The sequence below is a fragment of the Prionailurus viverrinus genome, chromosome A1 (genome assembly GCF_022837055.1).
Source record: "Prionailurus viverrinus isolate Anna chromosome A1, UM_Priviv_1.0, whole genome shotgun sequence".
NCBI classification, from domain to species: Eukaryota; Metazoa; Chordata; class Mammalia; order Carnivora; family Felidae; genus Prionailurus; species Prionailurus viverrinus.
The window spans coordinates 112347639-112367866 of record NC_062561.1 but is presented as its reverse complement, the minus strand read 5'-3'; the positions used below and the strand labels follow the sequence as shown (position 1 = coordinate 112367866).

Below are 20228 nucleotides of genomic sequence, written 5' to 3'. Positions count from 1 at the left end.
GAAGTGTGCCTCGTTTACCAGGATTCCAGGCCCATCCTGGTCATGTGCTCAGCCGAACCCAGCTAATTAAATTAAGCCACAGCCACCTCTTTCCTAACCAGGAGAGAGGGGGCCCATAAATTATGCTGCCCTGAGCTCCCCACAAATTGCCTCTCCCCGAAGAGGGCTTCGCCATTTGAGAAAACGCATCCAAGGCGGTGCATGGCGGCGAGGCCCTGGTAATTGGCCGTCCCTTTGGCGCGGCCTCTCCCACTCACCCGCCAGTGGAGAAATAATGAGCTGCCAAAGCTTGGGGAGGCTCGGCAAACAGAGTGAGGAAAAGGGCTTGTGCTCCAGAACCCAGGCTAGCCGGCCAGTCTTGCTCCAGCCAGCCCAGAGTGGTAGGGGAGCAGTGGGGCAGGAAGGTCTGGAACCTTCTCCTGGGTGTGTCCCTGCTATTCCATCTTGGACGTGCTTCTCCTAGCACACAAGCCACACTAGCAGGTAGTCAGCGGGACAGGGGGCAGTCAGTAGGTCCTGTGGGTGCTGCACGTTGCCGAGCCCCTGGGGTGCCATGTGTGATCAGTTGTGTCTGTGAACCCCAGAGGGGGGGGTCCCACCTCTGAAGAGTAAATAGACCAGGCAAGCCACCCTGGAGGAAGAGGAGGAAAGGAATGACTCTTGGAACTCCCACACAGTAACCTAGAGAGGGCCCTCCTTTGGGGCTCCTTCACTCAGGTCTCCCTGATCTGACAACAGCCAGAGTGGGGGACGAAGCAGGGAGAGTTGTTTCAGACAATGTGTCTGCCTCTCCACCCAAAGCAAAGGAAAAAATCTCTCCATCACTGTAGCAATGGGAGCAGCCCCCATTCTGTGTGGGAAGTCCCCCCTGGTATGAAGCGGGGAGCAAGAGATTCAGGGCAGGGAAAGTAAAAATGCAGGCAGGCCTGGGATGGGAAGTTTGCAGAGCGCTAATCCCCCCGCACCAAGGGACTGATTTTAACAAGGCAGGTTGTTTCAGAGGCGCTCCGGGTTGACTCACATGTGCTGTTGTGGCAGGCTCTTGCGCTTTGTTCTGCGTTCAGAATTTTCTTATTCCGGGATTTCTGATCCAAAAATGTGCTTTGAAAGCCAGCCCCGTTTTGGACAACTCCTCAATTTAAAGGGCACTTTCTATACGTCACTTCTCTGCACGAGGCTGCCACTCACAAAGGCAGGGTGGAGAGGGGGGATTTGGGGCTAACTCCCAATGCCCATCTGCCCTTGCTCCCAGCCGAGCTGGGGCAAGGACCCTGGGGGGAGAGGCAGCACGCCCGGACCAGGGAAAGGCTGCGTAATTGGGCTCTACAGCTAGGAAAGCCCAGCGGGCCACAGGGGAACCCAGGCAGGTCCCTCCCCACGGCTCTCACTGGATTTGGACAATAGCTATAATAGCTGGCATTACTGAGCACCAGGCGGCAGGCACCCAGCCAGGCACTTTACACGCACCATTTCATTTCGTGCTCACAGCAGCTCTGAGGAGGGCACCATTACCCCTCTTACAAACAAAGAAACTGAGGCCTGGAGGAGCTGAGGAGGGTGCCCAGGTCCCACAGCCGACCACCGATGGAGCTGGGTTTCCAACGTGGTGCTGACTCCCAAGCGCCCGTCCCTCAGCACCCCCTGCTTCTCGGGCTGTGCTCGCATCTGCTCCACCCTGCGACGGGGCACTGGGAAGCACTGGGTGCAGGGAGAGGCTGGGCTGGGCTGGCGGAACTGGTGAGCCCAGGAAAGGAAACCCAAGTGTGGGTCTCCCTTCTTGCTGGGTAAGCCAGTCCTGGCATGTGACTGGGCGTTGGACGCCCAGGTATGCTGGAGATACAGCTGCCACAGTCCCTCACCAGATCCCCAGTCAGGGAGCAGTTAGGAGACCTTTCCGGGAGCCTGAGGAGCAGCGTCTGGGGTCGTGCCAGAAGCGGCTGGGACCTCAGAAAGCCACTTCTCTCTGCACCACTCGACCATGTCTGCCAGACTGCAGGAGCAGGAGGCAGCCGGCTGGGCCACTTTCTGAGTCACAGAGGGGTGTGGGTGACGCCGGAAAGCCGAGCTGAAAATTGACCTTCTCCCTGAGGTCACTGCCAACACACTGCTGGTCACGTGGCAAGCATCTGCCAATGGCTTAAGCCGCTTCAAAGGGGGAGAGGGCAACTAGATGGGCATGTGATGTCACCAGCATTGGAAAATCCACCAGTCCCCTCCTCCAGCAAGAAGGGCCAGGGCACCATGTCCCCAGCAAAGCCAGTACCAGTGACAAAGGCCAACCCCAAGAGCAGGGACCCATCCGCCCGGTCTCAGTCACTAGCACACTGGGATGGGGTGGCCACACCTTCCCCAACAGGCCTCACTTCTCTCAAACCCCCCCCCCCCCCCGCCCCGCCCCGCCCCGCCCCGCCCCGAGGTAAACACAAGCTTGACTGGCACTCACTTTGAAATCTGAATCTCTTGAGATGGAAACCCAGGGTTGTAAGCGATCAGACTTTGTTAATTTTGCCAGGCATCACCCACAGGACTGAGCACGGTTCTCAGGGTGTGGCCGCCATCAGCCAAACCAGCCACATCTGCTTGCATTTCATCACCAACATGGTAAAGTTTGACTTTCAGCTGACCTTGAAATTCACAAACTCCAGCAGGGGAGGGCTGGCAGTGGGGGATAGGAGCCAAGTGAAAGCCGCTAAAAGGAAGCAGAAATAAAACAAGCTGGGGCTGCCCTGTGCCCCCCAAAATTAAAACCAAATGAGCATATCAAAGGGCACTTTTCCCAGCTATTTTGGCTCCAACACTCCTCAGCTTTAATCAAGTCTCTGGGAGAGAAAGCTTCAAGTGGCTGTAATTTCCTACCTGCCTTCACCTGCAATGCTTAGACCTGAATCTGGGAGTTATTTGGGGCTGATTTCCCCTAATGCACAAACCCTTCCATGATGCCTTCTCCCTAAACTGAGACTGGCTCCCTAGGCCCTGGCAAAGGATGTCTGCTGGCCTGGGCTTTCCTGGCCTTGAGAAAGGCAGCAGCATGAGAGGCAGGAGTTCATTTACCTCTAGGGCGTATGGAAGACCTGGAAGGAGAGTCCCTCCATGTAGGCCCAGGCTCTGACAGACCAGGTCCCTTGGACAAAGAGCTGGTGGGTTGCCCCAGGCCACAGCTGGTAGGCTGGAGTGCTGGGAGAAGATGCAGCTCCATCTGGGCTGTTCCATGATGCCTCTAGGGGCCTTTCCAGCTCTGGCATTCACACATCTACTCCCAAGACTTCCATGACATTTGCTCCTGGGGAATCTCCCCTAGAGAAATCACAGCATCTGTGCATACAGTGAGGCCTTAGAGTCCCAGAACAGAGGGCAAGCAGATGAGAAGAGGAAGCTAGAACAAGTCAGAAGCACCATGTTCCAAGCTCCCCTGCCCCACCTATGAGAAGAAAGAGCTATGAGCACTTCCTTAGCGTCTACTGTGTACTCAGTGCTTTTATCTGATTCCATCTCCCACAAGCCTCTGAGATAGGAACTCAGATGAATCCCATTTTACAGATTCACTCAACTACTGTGTGATTGCTCACCATGTGTCAGGCACTGGAAGAAACAGCTGGCGGCTTAGTGAGGCGGCCGTGAGGTTCTGCTTCAAGTTGGAATATAACCTCGAGCATACCAATGTCTTTTGTGGGTAGAATCCCACAAATACTCCATTTTTTCTTCCTGGATTTGTCATTCTTCATCCTCGAAGCTACCTTTTTGACACTGTATTCTAGGAAGCATGGACTGTGAACAAAGAACTCATGACAGAGGCTTGCACACTCCCTGGCCACAGTGGGACTCTATGTCTAGTTGTACTGGGCTGGCAGTGGGGACAGCTATCCTGCCCCAGAGCACAGGCTCTTGTGGGGACCCATGTCAAGTCTGCTTTGTGTCCAGGTGGCCAACACTGCGAGAGCCCCCACAGGGACCGCATACGGGGGGGGAGGGGGGGGGCATGTGTTGCCTCAGAGCCACAGCTCAAAGCCCCATCTGCAGGAAAACCCAGCCCCAGCCCAGTACCCTTAAAGCTGGAGGGCAAAGCAGCAAGCCTAGCCCCAAAAGACCTGAGCCTTCATGCCCCTGCTCTGCCGATTCCCTTCCTCCTCCTCTTATGCACACAGTCCTTCCTCCCCCCAGGTGGGACATCTTAAACCCTCCTCACAGAAGAACCAACACCCACAACAATCAAGTGATGTAGACTCTTGACGTTATTCTATCCTACAGAGTTCTTACTCCTGACCCCAAATCTCGGCTACCTCCAACATGCAGTCCTGGCGGCAAAAGGACCACAGACTTTGGGGCCAGAATGTCTGGATTCAAATTCTGCTCTGACCTTCACCTCTCTGAGGGTCTGTTCCCTCGTGTGTGAAATGGGGATACTGACAGAGTGGTGGGGTTGGGTGGGCCAAGCCTCCTGCCTCGGAGAAGGGCTGGGAGAGGGCAGGTTACAACAGGTGCACAAGAAAGTTAGGGCACCTTCCTTGTGAAGGAAGGACGGGCAAAGCACGTGCAGGGCCAGACCTACCAGGGAGGCTTGGTATGGCACACGCTCGGTGCACCCTTTAGCCCCAAAGGGGTGAGAACACCACCAAGGAAGAGAAAGGTGTGAGACAGACTAGCAACAAACATTAATTAAGCAGTTACCAAAAACAGGTGAGAGGACAGGGGAGAAACCAAATGTGTAGAGCTATGGTGCCCACAGCTCAGGGGGCCTCCCTGTCCCACACGGCCTTGGACTCTACCCTGAGGTTCATTTCCATGACGCTAGGGCACTGCCTGTCTCCCAGTGAAGCCAACTTGTGCCTCCAGGCACAGGACCCAGTAGGTGTTTCTACATACTGGGTCACCTCTGCCCAGTCCCAAACAACCCCCTGCCACACTCAGGGAACACTTGTGTGCATTCTAGGCCCTTCCCTGGATGCTCACGATCCTGAGGCTGCATGGGTTAGGGATGGAGGTGAGGATATGGTGGCAAGCAGGTCCTGTTGGTCAAGAAAACTCTTTAAAACCCATAAATGAAATAAACTTAAAAAAAAAAAAACCCACTTGGCAGGGGTGCCTGGATGGCTCAGTTGAGCATCCAACTTTGGCTCAGGTCATGATCTTGCACTTCATGAGTTCAAGCCCTGCACAGGCTTCTCTGCTGTCAGCTCAGAGCCCACTTCGGATCCTCTGTCCCCCTCTCTCTCTGCCCCTCCCGCACTTACACTGTCTCAAAAATAAATAAGCATTAAAAAAAAAAAAAAAACAGGAGGTCTCACATATACAGGACTACCACTCCCTGGTCAGGGGAGTCATTATAGGCCCCCCAGGGTGGCTGGACATCTTTGAGCCCACAAGGATGTGACACTGCAGAGTAACCCAGAAGAGGTAGAAGCTAGTGAACCCCCTGCAAAGCATGGCCCCTGTGACCCTAAGCAGAGCCATGCAAGACATGGAACAGTCCTATCTCAGGTTTGAACCCAAAGCCTGGCACTTACCAGCTGCCAGTAAGGCCCTGAGTCACAGCTTCTTCCCTAGAAGCTACCTCTGGGGGGAGGGGGACGGGTGCACAGGTTTCCTACGAGAAATGGAGGGGAGGAAAGGATCCCCAGGTGGATACTGCAGGACCTTTCTCCTGTACCCAAGTCCTCCACTGCCAAAAGTCTTCCTGGGGGCAAAAAGTCCCTGGATCCAGAGTGTGATGCTGAATGATCCCGGAGCTAGGACAGTTCCCCTTTATAGGGTGAGCAAAAGTCAAACCAAAGGTCCCTATGTGGGCTCCCTAATGGTGGGCACCAAGGGTGGGGAGATTCCAGGGAGGGAAGGAAGCCGGTGCATCCCTCTGTGATGAGGGCCAGGAGGAGCATCTTTGCCCAGGTGTGGCCAGGACAGTGTTCTTGCTTTGATTAGATTCCCCTGGGGGAGGGAGGAGGAAATGAGCTCTCTCCCGTCTGCCCCCCAGAAACAAGGCTGCACCTGCCAGGACCTACATCCTCCAGGTTGCAAACCAAGGCCCAATCCGCCACACAGCAGAGAGCATGCTGCCCACATCTCCACTCCATGCAAGGGCTTCTTGACAGTTATTGGCAGGGCCTCTATTACCCAAGGACGGGCTGGGGGAGGGGAAGAAGGAAGAAAAGCCAATTTTGTTTCCCGGAGAGAAACGAGATTGCTGCTGACAGCTGTCCGTAGGAAAGCGGAGGCTCGTGCCCGCGTAATCTAAACTCGAGCGGCCCAGGTCTCCCCTCAACCCAGAAATGAGCTTGTTAGAAGAGTCTGGATCCCAGCCGTTTCCCTTGACAGCTTCCTTCCCCTAATACACACAGCAAATTGGCAACCTGTCCTCGGGCATTTGCATCCGGAGTCCCTGGAGGGAGATATCTCTATTATTCTGTTTTGGATAAAGGAGGCCGTTTGAGATGACAGGTAGCAAACGCCTCTTTAATAAAGCATACAAGCAGCCACAGAGAGCCAGGCAGTGGAGAGAGGCTTGACAAATAGGTAGATTTGCAACCCAGGAGCATTAGCAGGGCCAGCCGGAGCAGTGAGCAAGGGAATGTTGGGGCTGCGGGCTAAATCACCCCTTGTTATTCTGATTTAACCGTCTCGTGGCTGGAGCCCCTGCCCACACCCCTCGGAAAGGCAGACTCAGAACATGGACACGCAAACGGCTTTGTGGCCCAGCATGTGCAAGCTGCAACTTGATCCCGTGAGTTCATCGCCTGCCGTGGTGTGGCACAACTTCCTTCTAGCAGTTCACAGATCTTTCAAGAACGGTCCCTAACCTTCCCTCATCTCTAGCCTGGTCTCCACTGTCTTTTTTTTTTTTTTTTTCAGTAACCTCAATTTTAAGAGAAATAAACATTTACTCAGCATTAACCATGTCTCACCCCAAGTGTCGCCCTAAGTCACAGCAGCTCGTGCCTTCCCCTCTCGTGTCATTTCCCTTGATGCAACTATTTACTCCACTGCACAAACAGCTTCCCATTCAATTCTCCTTAGCTCTAGCTTCTCCTCCGTCCCGAATCTGGAGGAGCCAGGCCTAGGGTGTTGGGCTCTGTCCAACAATGCACTGGCAAATATTTAACAGCCAGCTCTCTGAGAAAATAAATAAAAATCTGATTTGTGGTGTTTGCCGATTTCTGTGGTGTCAATACTCACACTGGGGCTGACTCCAAGCTTCCAAGGGGATGTCACTGAAGTCAGTTGGGAGGAACCACACCAAGAACTCCACAGCTCAGACCACTGAAGTCACGGCTCATCGCTGGAGAATACCTATGTGACTTGGAACATTCCATAACTATGCTGCACCTTACCTTCCACGAAGATGGAAATGCTAGGTCATGAGGAAGCAGAGGGCTAACTGAGGCCACATGTGGCACCAGTAAATACCTGATAATGTTGGCAATTATCCTCCCCATCACCCACTTGACAGAGGCAGCTTTGATGCAAACACAGCAAGATGCTTCCACTTCCTCGCCCCAGGAGCTTGCCACATCGCCGAGGATGGCCTGAGCAGGACTGTGGTTGGTTTGGTTCTCCAGAGCAAAGAGATGCAGTTGTGGTGATGCCAGGAGTAGAGCCGTGAACTCCTGCCACCCGCCTCCCCGCTTCCTAGGACACCTACTCTCTTCACGAGACTCTTCCCCATCTCCACCCTGGCTGCACACCGGAATCGCCTGTATTCGGGCCAGGTTTCCCATCAACCTAGATTCTGATTTAACAAACCCAGGTTGCCGGCTGAGCATCAGGATTATTTTTTTAATCTCTCCAGGTGATTCTAATATGCAGCCAAGACGGAGAGCTGTGTGATGACTGATAAGGAGGACAATTCACAGTAGCAGCAGAGCATAAGTGTGAATGGTCCACCTGTGTTCCAGGCAGGCTCTGGCTTCAGCCCGCATTTGGATGCATCCTTCCTGATGCCGAGCAAATCCCTGGGGCTGGATTGACCCACAGAGATCAGACTCCAGCAACCAGGGGGGCACAGGACTCTGAGGGCTCCCTGACCCAGAGTGCCGTGTCTCCACACAACCCCCGTGTGCCCGCTTCAAATACTCAGACTCTTTCCGGCTCCAAGAACCAGGCAAGAACTGTAGCCATGTGAAAAGCATTCTTGGGGGACGTGTGTTTGCAGCCGACATGACCAAAGTCAGCGAACAGTGTTTGAGTGTGGATGGCCAAAACCGAAGGTGTCCCCTGCAAAACACAAGAGTGGGACTGCTGTTCCCCAGTACGGTTTCTACAGGATACTATTTCTATGGGATATTCATCAGGACCATGCAAGAGAGAGATGCTCAGATTCACATGCCTCTGATGGAAGCTAGAGTAGACCATGCTAGGTCAGGATCTCTACTGCATGACTTCGGGGAGTCTTGGTATAATAATGTCCTTGGAATCTCCAAGAGCCAACATAAGATAGGGTGCTTCCCAAACTTAGTAGTCCATGGAAACTTTCTCCCACGTAGAACCTGCCACCACCAGAGATCCATAAAACATGTTTGGCAAAGGCTCGGCAAGATCACATGGCTAACAGGCCCTGCCACAACACCAGGCAGAAGGTAGACCTGCCTGTCCCATACCCACCACAGGACAGTCACCAGGAGAAGAAGCTTCTCTGGACACATGAGAATAAGACGCTAAGCCCAGGATCCACTCCAGATCCCACAAATAGGCTTGAACAGGCTTGGGCAAAGCATGGATTATGTAAATACGTATTTGGGGACTTTTTAAACACAGATTATTCACCCAATTAACTCTAATGGCCCCTCAGAGCTGAGAGAGACTATTGTGTAAACATGTGGGGCTGAATGTGGCCTCAGCCCCAAGATTTCCTCAAAAGACGGGGTTTACAAGTCCCCCATAAGAGTTCCCTCTGGGCCCCAACTTGGCAGATAAGTTCATTGCCCGGAAGGGAATTCTTGCCTAAAATATGAAAGGGTAAGAGTGAAAAGAAGGATCTAGCTCCCTTTAAGCAAGCGGGGAGCTCTCTGGGTACAGATTTTATATATATTTTCATTTGCCATAAAACATACATTATATGACACAGAACATCTGGTAGCCTCCAGTAGTCTTGCTCTTTCTCAATACTAGGAGAAATGGTAGATTTCTTTCCAGCAGCCACTTACATTCACATATTCTAAATGTTTCCCTGTGGATACAGCACAGCCGGGAGGGAAGCTGATCCCATGCCTACCTCAGCAAGGCAGTGGGAGCTCCACCCTTGCTGGCTCTGCCTGAGACCCAGGAGGCCGAGCACATTGGCCCCAGCATGGAGCCCCCAGGAGAAGCTGGGTCTCCTCCAGGAGATAGGGCCAGAGACCAACTGACCAACACAGAGAGCCTTGGAGGCCAAGGGAGTATGTCCATGGTCAAGTGTGCTGACAGAGGACTAAGGGCTAATTTTCCAACATCAACCAGGAACAGTCTTCTGGAATCCTCTTGGGCCCTAAGGGGCTGTACAGGAGCCCTGGAACCTGAAGGCAGGGAGCTTGCACACCTGAGGGGAGATGAGTTAAGGTCTGGTCTTCCCTTGGCTGCCAACCTGCTCTCCATGCATCCATACACCATCGTGTCACAAGAGCCAGAACCTGAGAGGAGGCCTTGTTTTCCTCCCTCTCTCTTACCACCCGTGTCCCACCCACCAGCATGCTGACCAACCTGACCAGCATGTCTCCATGGCTGCAACTCTCACGCCAACCAGCCAAGGCTCTCCCTTGCTCAACTGAGCTTCCTCCTGGGCCTTCTCAATCTTTGGGGAGATGCAAATAGGACCATGTCCTACTTCTGTGGGGAATCCTTCCTACTACTCTTAGGATAAAGACATTAGCACAGCTCATGCCTGATTGAGTCCCACTCATTGCTTCCCTCTGCCCAGAACTGTCTTCCTTCCTGTCTTTTCCACATCACCTCTCAGCCACCAGAGCTCAGCTGGAATGTCATTCCCTCCCAGGGCCAGGTATGGGCTCTCACAACCCTTGGTACCAAACACCCAAACTAAAGTCATTCTCACTGCCCAGCACTTGGCATACAGTAGGTGCTCAGTAAACATCTGTTGAATGAAAGGGCTTCACCGAGACAAACAACCAAGGGACGAGGCACCTACAGGCCTAGCAGTGAGAATGGAAGTAGAAGCAGGAAGAGAAGAAAGGGCAGGCACATCCTCCCTCAGTTTAGCCCTCCCATCAGCCCTGTGAGGTCAATGCCCTTGTGTATTTGAAATAGACCCAAAGAAGTAACATGAAGAGCCAAGAAGTGGTGAAGGCAGGGTTTGAACCTGCATCTAGCTGACTCCAAAGTCCATGCTTTCTCCCACAGGATGCTACTGGGGAGTCTAACACAGTTGACGGGAATCAGTCATATTGATAGTGGAGGAAGCAGGGAGAGTCCAAGAAGAGGGATCAGCACAAGCAAAAGCATGGTGGTGGGGGCAGCCAACACATCTGAGAAAGAAAAGAGGTACAGTAGGGTGGGAAGAAGTTCTAGAGAGCACAAAGCCAGAGCAGTCTGCAGAGCCTGGGGAAGGAGGCCACTGCATGCCAGCCTTGGGAGTCAGAGTGTTATCATGGACAGCCAAGAGCAGGACACAAACTTGTCCCCTGCTCCAGAGACAGTCACCAGCTCCTTTCGTGCTGCACTCCGAGGTTAGACCATGTTAGCAGACCAGCTTCACATCATCAGGCCCACCACAGAATGGACAAACGAGCAAACGAACAAGAGGCAAAAGCAATACACCTCTCTCTCAAAAATGATCCCCAGTTAGCAATTAGAAGTCCTTTAGAATTAAAGGGGAAACGTGTCCTGCTCCTGGTACAATCTTCTAAGAGCTCCCAGGACTGGAAAGGACAGAGAACTAGGCCCAAAGAGAGTGAGAACTAATCATATCCGCTGTCGAATTCCAAACCCCTTACTCCTTCTTGTCCAGGAAGCCTCCCAGGTGGAGAGAGCAGTTAAGTTCAGACTCAGCCCCTCCTCTCATCCACCACCCAGGTGCCCTCTCCCCCTGCACAGCACATAAAGCATGGCCAGGTTTGTAACATCAGAGCCCTATGAGCTCACTAACCCCTCATCCCATTTCTGGCACATCACCACCATGGCCCTCTCAGATCAGAGCCTCCTGCAGGGCTGAATGAGCCCATCTTACCCCCTCTGAATGGCCACCAGCATGTACAGGTGAGCACCTCATGCCCTCCCAGGCCTGAAAGTGTTTCAGTCAGTGCTTATATACTGGCTAACTCCAGACCCACCAGGCAACCAACATTTCCTGGGGGCCTTCTATGCACCAGACACTGATGAGGATATAAAATGGTGTGAAACATGAGATTACTGCCTCAGTCAACAAGATTGCATCTCATGAAAAACTATATAGCAATACAAGCTCTATGGAAAAGTGTGAGCATGTGCTCAAGTACCATGTGGTTGACAGAGAAGAAAGCTCTTGGCATCCAAAAGAGTGAGAACAGTAGAACTGTGGACTGGGCTGGGGCTGGGGACTTCACAGAAGAGCCAAAGGAAGATTCAAGCTGACACTTCAACATGAGCCCAAATTTCGATCTGTGGAGAAAAGAGAGACAACAGTACAGCTGGGCAGAAGGGCCCAGGCAAAAGCACAAGAGAGGGGACTCCCAAGACTAGGCTACAAAATCGCACCCACAGACTCTGGCCAAGTAACTCTATGATTTGGCACAGACAGGATGTGGGGACACAGCCGTCCCAAAGACTAACAGCTCTACACATGCATGTGTGCATGTGGCATGTGTGTGCATGCACAAGGACACACACATCACACACTGCGTCACTGGCCACAGTGATTACTCAAATCTGAAGCCAGGCCACTTCTCCCGTGGGAATCAGCCGGCAGGCAATTCTTGGAAGTGCTACTAGGAGGTGCCAATCTCAGCGTGTATGCTTATCTTGTTCTTGTAAAACTCCCAAGGTGTCAGCCACAAAGATCATTGAAACAGGGAAGGCCTAGAAAAGGAGGCTCAGCACACCACTCTCCCAACACTTCCTACAGCTGTTTAGCAAGGCCTATCTGCAGGGTTGTCCCAGAGTTCCAGGAGATTAGGCTGGGGTTTTACCTAATACCATCCTACCACTGTCCCTGGCAACCAAGACCTGTTTCAGCTACACTTCTTACTCAACAGACCTCATTACAAGGTGTGGATTTCAGAGGGTGCCCAAGATCGCCACGGCACAGGGAACTCTGGGCAAGTTTCGTCCCTTCTCTGGGCATCAGCTTCTTGATCTAAACATGGCAGGAGTGGACTGCATGACCTCTAAGGACCTGTCTATTGTATGACTGTAAGACCCAAAAGAATCCTGCAATTCCCATCCACTGAGCATCGGGGCAAGAGTTTACCTGGGCACTAACCTGACCCACTTACTTCTATGAGGGAGACCGTCAGCCAGCCATGTCTGCAGCACAATCTTGTGTAACAGCTTTGAGACAGGGCACAGATAATCCCATCACCATGCCAACAGGCCAGCTCTCTTATGACACTGAATTGAGGATACAAGGTCAATGAGCTGACAGTCAGTCCCAGACTTGGCTCTCCTCTAACCAGGCTGGGATTGGAGCAGGCCACTGTTCTCCATGGTCTCCATTTTCAATGGTGGGAAGTAAGCCAGTTACCTTTCAGCTGGCATTCTCTCAGCCCCATCACCCTCATGCCATGGAGAGTATGGAGGGGGGTCACATGAGGCAGGCTGGAGCAGGGAGAAGGGCCAGACTCAGAGCCAGGTATTCCTGGGTTTGATTCCTGAATGATTGCACCCACTACCTGTCTGAATTTGTCCAGATCATATATCCCACAAGCCTTATTGACATTGGGAACACTGGATCTACACCCTATAGAGTGTTGGGAAACATTTGAGATAAAGTATATAAAGTATCTGAGACATAGTAGGAACTCAATGATTGGTAGTTATTATCAAAAGCACTTTTATAACCGGAAATACTAGCAAACAAATGGACAAGGAGAAAAATCCATTAACAGATGCAAACACCGATTGGAATTTAGTGTATGATGCAGGTAGCATTTCTACTCCATGGCCTTAAAATTAATTATTTAATAAATGGTATCAGGACACATGATTGCTACCTTTTGTTGGTGGCAAAAGCATGGGAAGGAATATTAGATCCATACCTTTCTCCTTAAGCTATAAAAAATTCTAGATGGAGCAGAGATTCAAATATAAACCATAGAACCTTAAAAGTTCTAGAAGAAAACATAGGTGAATGGCTTTAAAATCCTGCAAGGAAAAGGGATGCTTTTTCAGTGTGTCATTAAAAAAAATAAAAATAAAAAGCCATAGAGAATGAAAATTTGGAAAAAAAAATAAAATTAAAAATAAAAAATTTTAAAAAAAGAGAGGTTAGAGTGGGAGAGAGCCAAAGCATAAGAGACTCTTAAAAAATGAGAACAAACTGAGGGCTGATGGGGGGTGGGAGGGAGGGGAGGGTGGGTGATGGGTATTGAAGAGGGCATCTTTTGGGATGAGCACTGGGTGTTGTATGGAAACCAATTTGACAATAAATTTCATATATTTTTTAAAAAAAGGAATGAAAATTTGGGGCACCTGGATGGCTCAGTGGGTTAAGTGTCCAACTTCGGCTCAGGTCATGATCTCACGGCCTGTGGGTTCGAGCCCTACGTCGGGCTCTATGCTGACAGCTCAGAGCCTAGAGCCTGCTTCGGATTCTGTATCTCCCTGTCTCTCTGCCCTCTCCTGCTCGTTCTATGTCTCTCTGTCTGTCTGTCTCTCTCTCTTTCTCTCTCTCTCTCAAAAATAAACATTAAAAAAATATTAAAGAATGAAAATTTAACAACATGAAAGATTTACACTTCTAATTTAAAATAAATTTATGGTTAAATGAAATTTTTGCAAGACATAAAAAAGTTACTTGTCAACAAACATTTAAGGGCCTACTGAGTACCTATTGCTGCATTCCTAACATTCAAAGAGCTCTCACTACTCAATTCTCTAAAATGAGCCCCCACTACAAAAATGAGCAAAGGATGTGAACAGGCAATTTGTGAAATAAATAAAAATGGCCACTAAGAATTAAATAAATGCAAAAAGACACAATATATAATTTTTCCACAACCACACCAGTGAAGAATAGAAACATTAAAAAAAAAAAAAAAACAGGTTGGGTGGGATGTGGAGAAATGCATCATCATGCTGTGTGAGTGCCCTTCAAGGAGAACTGCTTGACATTATGTATCAAAATTATAAATGTGCAGATGCTTTGACCCCACAAAGAGATATCCACAAAGATATTCACTGAAGTTTGTTATAATAAAGAAAAATTGGAAACAACAACCTGAATATTCATGAAGGGAAAACTAGCCAACTAAGTTAGGGTATTCAGAGAACACTGTGTTACTGCCTAAGTGAGCCAGAGAGGTAGGAAGCTCAAGGCTCCATCAGCAATGTCACAAGAGTGGCAGCACGATGCAATCTGAGAGGGGAGGGCATGTTTGAGCATGACCCTTGACAAACAATGGAACAACTCAATTCTGCCCACTGTGTGAGGGATGGGGTGATGGGGGGAGGCATCCACTGAGCCCTGGGGATCCAATCCAGAGAAGAGGCTGCACCCACAGGGGACTACCTCCATGCTCTGTGATGGAGGGCAGGTTTGTGAATTACACCCTGGCCACCTGCCCTCAATAGGGTGAGGAGGAGAGAAGGTGGCTATACTATGGCTTTGCTCCAACATCTCAGGCAGGAAGACCCCTCCCCCAGATTAATGGGTAGGCAACAAGGGCCCAGCATCTGGGTGCAGATACGTGGCTCAGGAGCCAGGCCAACACCTGGGCGATCAGTGTCCTCAAGCCATGACCCATATTCTGCCCTAGACACACAGAGTCCACCTGCTACGCCTTGCCTGAGATCTACAGTCCACCAAAGCCACCAGGCTTTGGCTCAGAATCCACCAATTATATGTAGATGTACTTAGATCACCAGGCCTCAACCCTGGGGGCCACAATGCAGGGAGAAGGTGGGGCAAGAAGGAACCCAGGACACAGAAGAATCTGGTTAAGGGAGTTTGGAAGATCAGATTAACGACCCAAGGGGATCTCAGGCATTGTCTGAAGAAAGTCTTAGCACAGAAAACTCTGCTCAAACAAAGGTTAAAGTGGAACCCCAGATAGAAAACACACATGGAGGCAGTTGCATGTCAGGAAGGCTTGGGGGCTAAGGATCTATTGTGTGCTAGCTCTGTGCTTATTCCTCTGTGAGGGGGCATTCCCTCATCAGGAGGAGGCAGAGCCCTGCTTTCCAGAAGCACACCGTCTGGTGAGGAAAAGGGACTCTACAGAGGTAAATCAGAGGAGCGAGTGCTTACATTAGCCATCTGGAGATCAGAGTGACTCCTGGCGCAGAGACTGCAGACAGTTCAGGAAGATCTGGAGGTCCAATCTGAGAATGAGGCAAAGTCAACTTCAGAATCCAGGGAAGAAACACCCACAGGAGAAGCCCAAGAAGAGGTCCCTGCCAAAAGGTGGCTGGGTCTGCTCTGGTCAGAACAGGAGGAGTGATAGGAGAGAGCACATGAGAAGTAGCAGGGATACCCGGGAGCCGCCAAGAACCTGGGGAGCTAATGACTTAGTGATTCTTCTTTGAATGGAAAAAGCCAGGGCTAGAACATGGTGAATCGCTCAGGCCCGTGCTCCTGTGGCAGCCCATGTACTTGCCAGCCTGCCTTCCCCAGGTAGGCAGCATCCACTTATTTCAGGTCCCCAAGGGGCTGGCTCTCAGCCAATAGGAGGAAATTAAGTCAACACTCACAGGGGCAATGGAGGAGGATGAGGGTGCAGGGGTATGGGGTTCCGTCACACAGAAAACCCTGACAGCAGGTAATAGGAAACCTCTGGGGAGCTATACGCAGGCCTGGCCTGACTTTAGCCAAGCGAGGCCAGAGGATGAGTAAGAGGAAGTAGAAGACATTTTTCAGAGAGACCATCTGGGTGGAGGAGTGGTGGTGAGGCCAGACCTAGGCAGGGGTTAAGAGCATGGAGAGGAGATAAAGAATCAAGAAATACTACAGCATCAGAATGGGTGGCACCATCCACCCAAAAGGCTAGAAACCTAGATCTTCCACGCCTCTTCCTCATGCCATTGGACTAATTGCCCCCCAAAAGAGGGCTGCCCATGAAAGAGGCAACAAACCTGGGAAGGGGGTGTGGACAGAGACCATCAGCTTGAGTGTGGCCCAGAGGGCACCCACTACCTGTCAGGACACGCAGTGTAATACTTGGTCACATATACTGCAACACCTCACAACCTGGACTGCGTCTTCCTCAATACCATACACCTGGACTGAACCCCACACATGTGACTGCACAGCACAGGAGCTCATCCTGAACTGAATGGAGGATGCCCGGTGGGCAGCTGGAGGTCTTTCTCTGGAAGTTAGCCCAGAGATGCAGCTAGTGAGAGAATGAGCCACTATCAGCAAAGAAGGGCAGCAGCCAAGGCTTTGTGAGTGCTAACCTGCTATTAGGTACCATTCTAGGAGATTTGTAGCGATCAACTCAATCCATCGTCATAACCACCCTAGAGGTAAGCACTATTATCACCCCCAGTTTACAGGTGAGGAAAGCATGTCAGAGAGAGGTTGAGAAACTTGCCAAAGGTTACACACCTAGGAAGTTGTACAGCCAGCATTGGACCCAGACATAATGGCCCCACTTCATCACTCTGATGATGATGGAAATCAGGCCAAGAGGAGATGGGATAATGTGCAGAGAAAGGAAAGAAAAGGACCAAGGACAGAGCCCAGGGCACTAGCCATGAGCAAAGAGTAGCCAAAGGAGATAAGGCCACCAGAGAGGAGGGAAGAGGAGCAGGAGAAAACCAGGAGTACCACCTCGCTTGAGGAGTGTTCATCAAGTGGTTGAGTCAATGAATTAATGAGTAAGTGACGGCTAAGGAATGGAGGTGACACAGAGACCACGAAGCAGACAGCTGGAGGAAAGAAGGTGTGTACAGTCAGTGGGGCACCACTGCAGAGAGGCCAGGAGGACCCCAGATCTGGGGCATGACCTGGCCCTTCCCAGCCCACAGACATGGTGCTTACTCTGGAGATGGCTGGGCCACAGCAGGCCTTAATCTGCTCTGCACGGCTGCAAAACATTTGCCTTCTTTCCATCCACTGGGACTCCTGCTCTATGCCAAGTTCTTTCAAGTGTGGAAAGGATGTGCTCCCCAAACAGTTCACAGCTATTCTAAAGTTGACATTGCAAGATGTTGCCTATTTATAACCAGAAATTCCTCCATAACTAAAGTGGACCAAGAAGAGTGGCAATTCCATATTGTCTTTGATTTTGTTTTAAATAAGAAGAGCTCAGAATTGTATCCTTGACTGTATCCAAGTTATTCCTTTTCCCCATATATGGCCGGATCCACTGTTTGCCAGGACAAGCCATGTTTTCCTTATTAAGCAATACACAAACTTAGCAAACAGAACCCGCTCACTGTCCCACACCCCAATCCCAACTGCCATCGCTGAAGCAAGGGCCTGACCAGGCTGCAGAGAGTCAGAGGGTCCTAGCAGCAGCGGGGCATGGACCAGAAGTCTGGGCTGGAGCCTGGGCAGCCAGACCCAGATGCTGGGCACCAACAGTGGTTGTGTCTTGTGGGTACCAGGCTCCAAGAGAAGTCATTCTGGATCCTGATAACAACCCTAAGGTGTAGGGATCATTTTCCTCATCTCACAGATGTGCAGAGTGAGGCACCGAGAGACCATATCATCTGCTCAAGGTCATCCAGCAAGGCTGGCAGAGATGGAGAAAAGCCCATTTCTGCCTCATCTTATCATCCTTTCACTCCCCCATGGGTCATCTCTCCTCCCTGAGCCCTGGTTTCCCCACCCGCACAGGGATATGACTGGAAAAACGATTTCTCAACCCCCACCAACACCTGCACCCACTGCTTCTCTGACGGGTATCAGAACATTCTAATGCATCCCTTGGTAAAGATCTGGCATGGATGAAGGCTAGCAGGTATGTGGAGACACAGGCCTCCCCACCCCCAGCAGACTTCTAAGGCCACACACAGCTGGAGCAGGAGAGCCTCCACCACCTGTCTGGGACGCAGAACAGTCTCTCCCTCAGTGCCTCTCGGCTCCCAGGATTTTCCCAGCCCTTTAAGACCTCCCCTCCAGGAGCTATTCTGCCCCGCAGAGCCCACACCATGTCTACAGCCTGCTATCTGAGCCCCGCCGGCCTGCCTCTGATGCCCAGGCCTCTGGAAGTTGACACCTAGGACATAAGAGGCAGAAGGGATGTCTATGGAATTAAAAGGAGGGGCCTGGAACTTACATCCTCTCAAATGAATGGATACAGTATGACCGCCCCTCCTTCAATAGTTATCTTTGAAAAATGCAAGGCTGGGACTCATCTCTCCAGGTTACTGCTACTCCTCAGAAACACCTGAGGTGGGCAACTGGTTCAGCCTGTGGACTGCAGGGCTCCAGACCACACTTCTAGAGGAATCTCTGGAGGTGGGCCCCGAACCTGCATGCTTAGCCAGCACCCGGGATTTGACACCGGCATCAATGTGACCCACTGCCCTGAGACAACACGGTGGTTTCTCCCCTGGTCCTACCACCTCTCATCTTTGTTCCCAGCACCCACCCCTCTTCTTAAAACGTGCAGCCTGTGGGGCCCCCACAAAATGCTGCGCATCTGTGATTTTTCCTTCCTAAGCTGCACTTTTCACTATTTTTCACATTAATCTGACAATAGTAAGTATCATAATAAACCTGCACTTTGATCTGCTTTTTCCACTTCCAGGAACTATAGCATCTTAGTCCCTATGGGGGTAAAAAGTGAACACTTGCTAGCCTCTGTCTTCTTGGAAACCCACCTTCTTCACCTTGTCTTCCAGTGTATGTTCCGCAGAGTTTAGTATCAACAGATCAGTTCAACACATCAATTAAATATCACTTATGCGAATGAATGAATACCCACCCTTTAAGGAGCCAGTCTCAAGCAGTTGATTTGTTTCACATTTGTTTTAAAATTTTTTAAGATTAGCCAAAGGTCCCAAGAAATGACTACTACCCTTGGATCACAGAAGCATTTTAATCCGTGATGACAGTTTGTCTTGTATCATAACCTGACATACCCTTTCCAAGCAGGTGCTGATTGGGTGCCACAGTTTTCTAAAGACACTTCATCTCACCCTGCAACCACACACCTCTGCCCCACTACAGTTCAGAACCACTTTGTGGAGCTCTGCCCGCAGAGCTCATCAGCACCCAGATTACTTCGGACAGCTTGTCTTCTCTTTTGTTTTGAATTAAAACAAAATATTTATCATTTGAATTAGTAGCCTGTACTTTTGTAAAAATTTCAAAAGAAACCAAAGGGAAGACAAACTGAAATATGAAAGCCAAACCCCAACACAGGGATTGTGGGCAGAAGGGGTGGCAACGTCCCTTCCTCTCAGGAGATCCCACGGCCTGCGACTCTCTGCTGGCTTATGGGAAGTCACCGAGTACGGCTCACACAATTCCACTCCACCTGAAATTTCTGAAACCAGGGGCCAGGTGACCCTCAGTACTGCTCTGTTCAATACAAAAACATTTCTGTTTCCCCCACGACCATCACAACCACCTCTCTCCACCCCAAACCATCTTACCTACGGTACTTAATCACATTTCTTTCTTTTCCTTAATGTTGACTCATCAAAAATAGCAACACATGTCACTGCTCAATACTGGCAAGAGTTCTCCATCCCCAGAGGGGAGCCCTTCCATCCCTCGAAGACCCAGGACCTATCTACTTTTCCAGACATAGTCTCCCATTTCACCTCCACGCATCCTCTCAACATCCACCATCCCCCTCTACAAGTCCCCATTCTCCTGTCTTCTTAAATTTGCTCAAGACTGTCCCATCTGGAAATGTTCTCTGCCCCAACTTTGCAGAACCGAATCTCTTCCTCACATGCCAAGACTCAACCCATAGTCTTCCTCTTCCATGATGTCTTGCCTGATGCTGGAACTAGGTGGAAGCAATGGTTGACTGCTCCCTCTTCTGACCTGTACAATAACATCATGAGGAGCCATTTCTCTCATGTCTTCTCATGTCTTCTTCTCATGTCTTCTCTCATGGACTTCTCAGAAGACCATGAACTTCATGGGGGCAGACACCTCTAATGTGCTTGATCCCTCCATAGATTCCAACAGCACCGAGCACATAGTAGAC

The 20228-nt window shown here is 50.8% G+C and overlaps 1 long non-coding RNA gene across 10 annotated transcripts in view; it reads right to left on the bottom strand.

The window, feature by feature from the left end:
- LOC125176536 (uncharacterized) overlaps positions 1-20228 on the bottom strand; it is a 306435-nt gene that overhangs the window by 230501 nt on the left and 55706 nt on the right. For 3 of the 10 annotated variants that reach the window (XR_007156309.1, XR_007156299.1, XR_007156318.1), the window contains exon 1: positions 11415-11626. The exons of 1 other annotated variant lie outside the window; for it this stretch is intronic. This is a non-coding gene — a long non-coding RNA (uncharacterized LOC125176536). Of the gene's footprint in view, positions 1-1021; positions 1394-11414; positions 11627-20228 lie in introns of those variants that run through there. 6 more of the 10 variants (XR_007156308.1, XR_007156310.1, XR_007156311.1 and 3 more) reach the window with 4 other exon arrangements.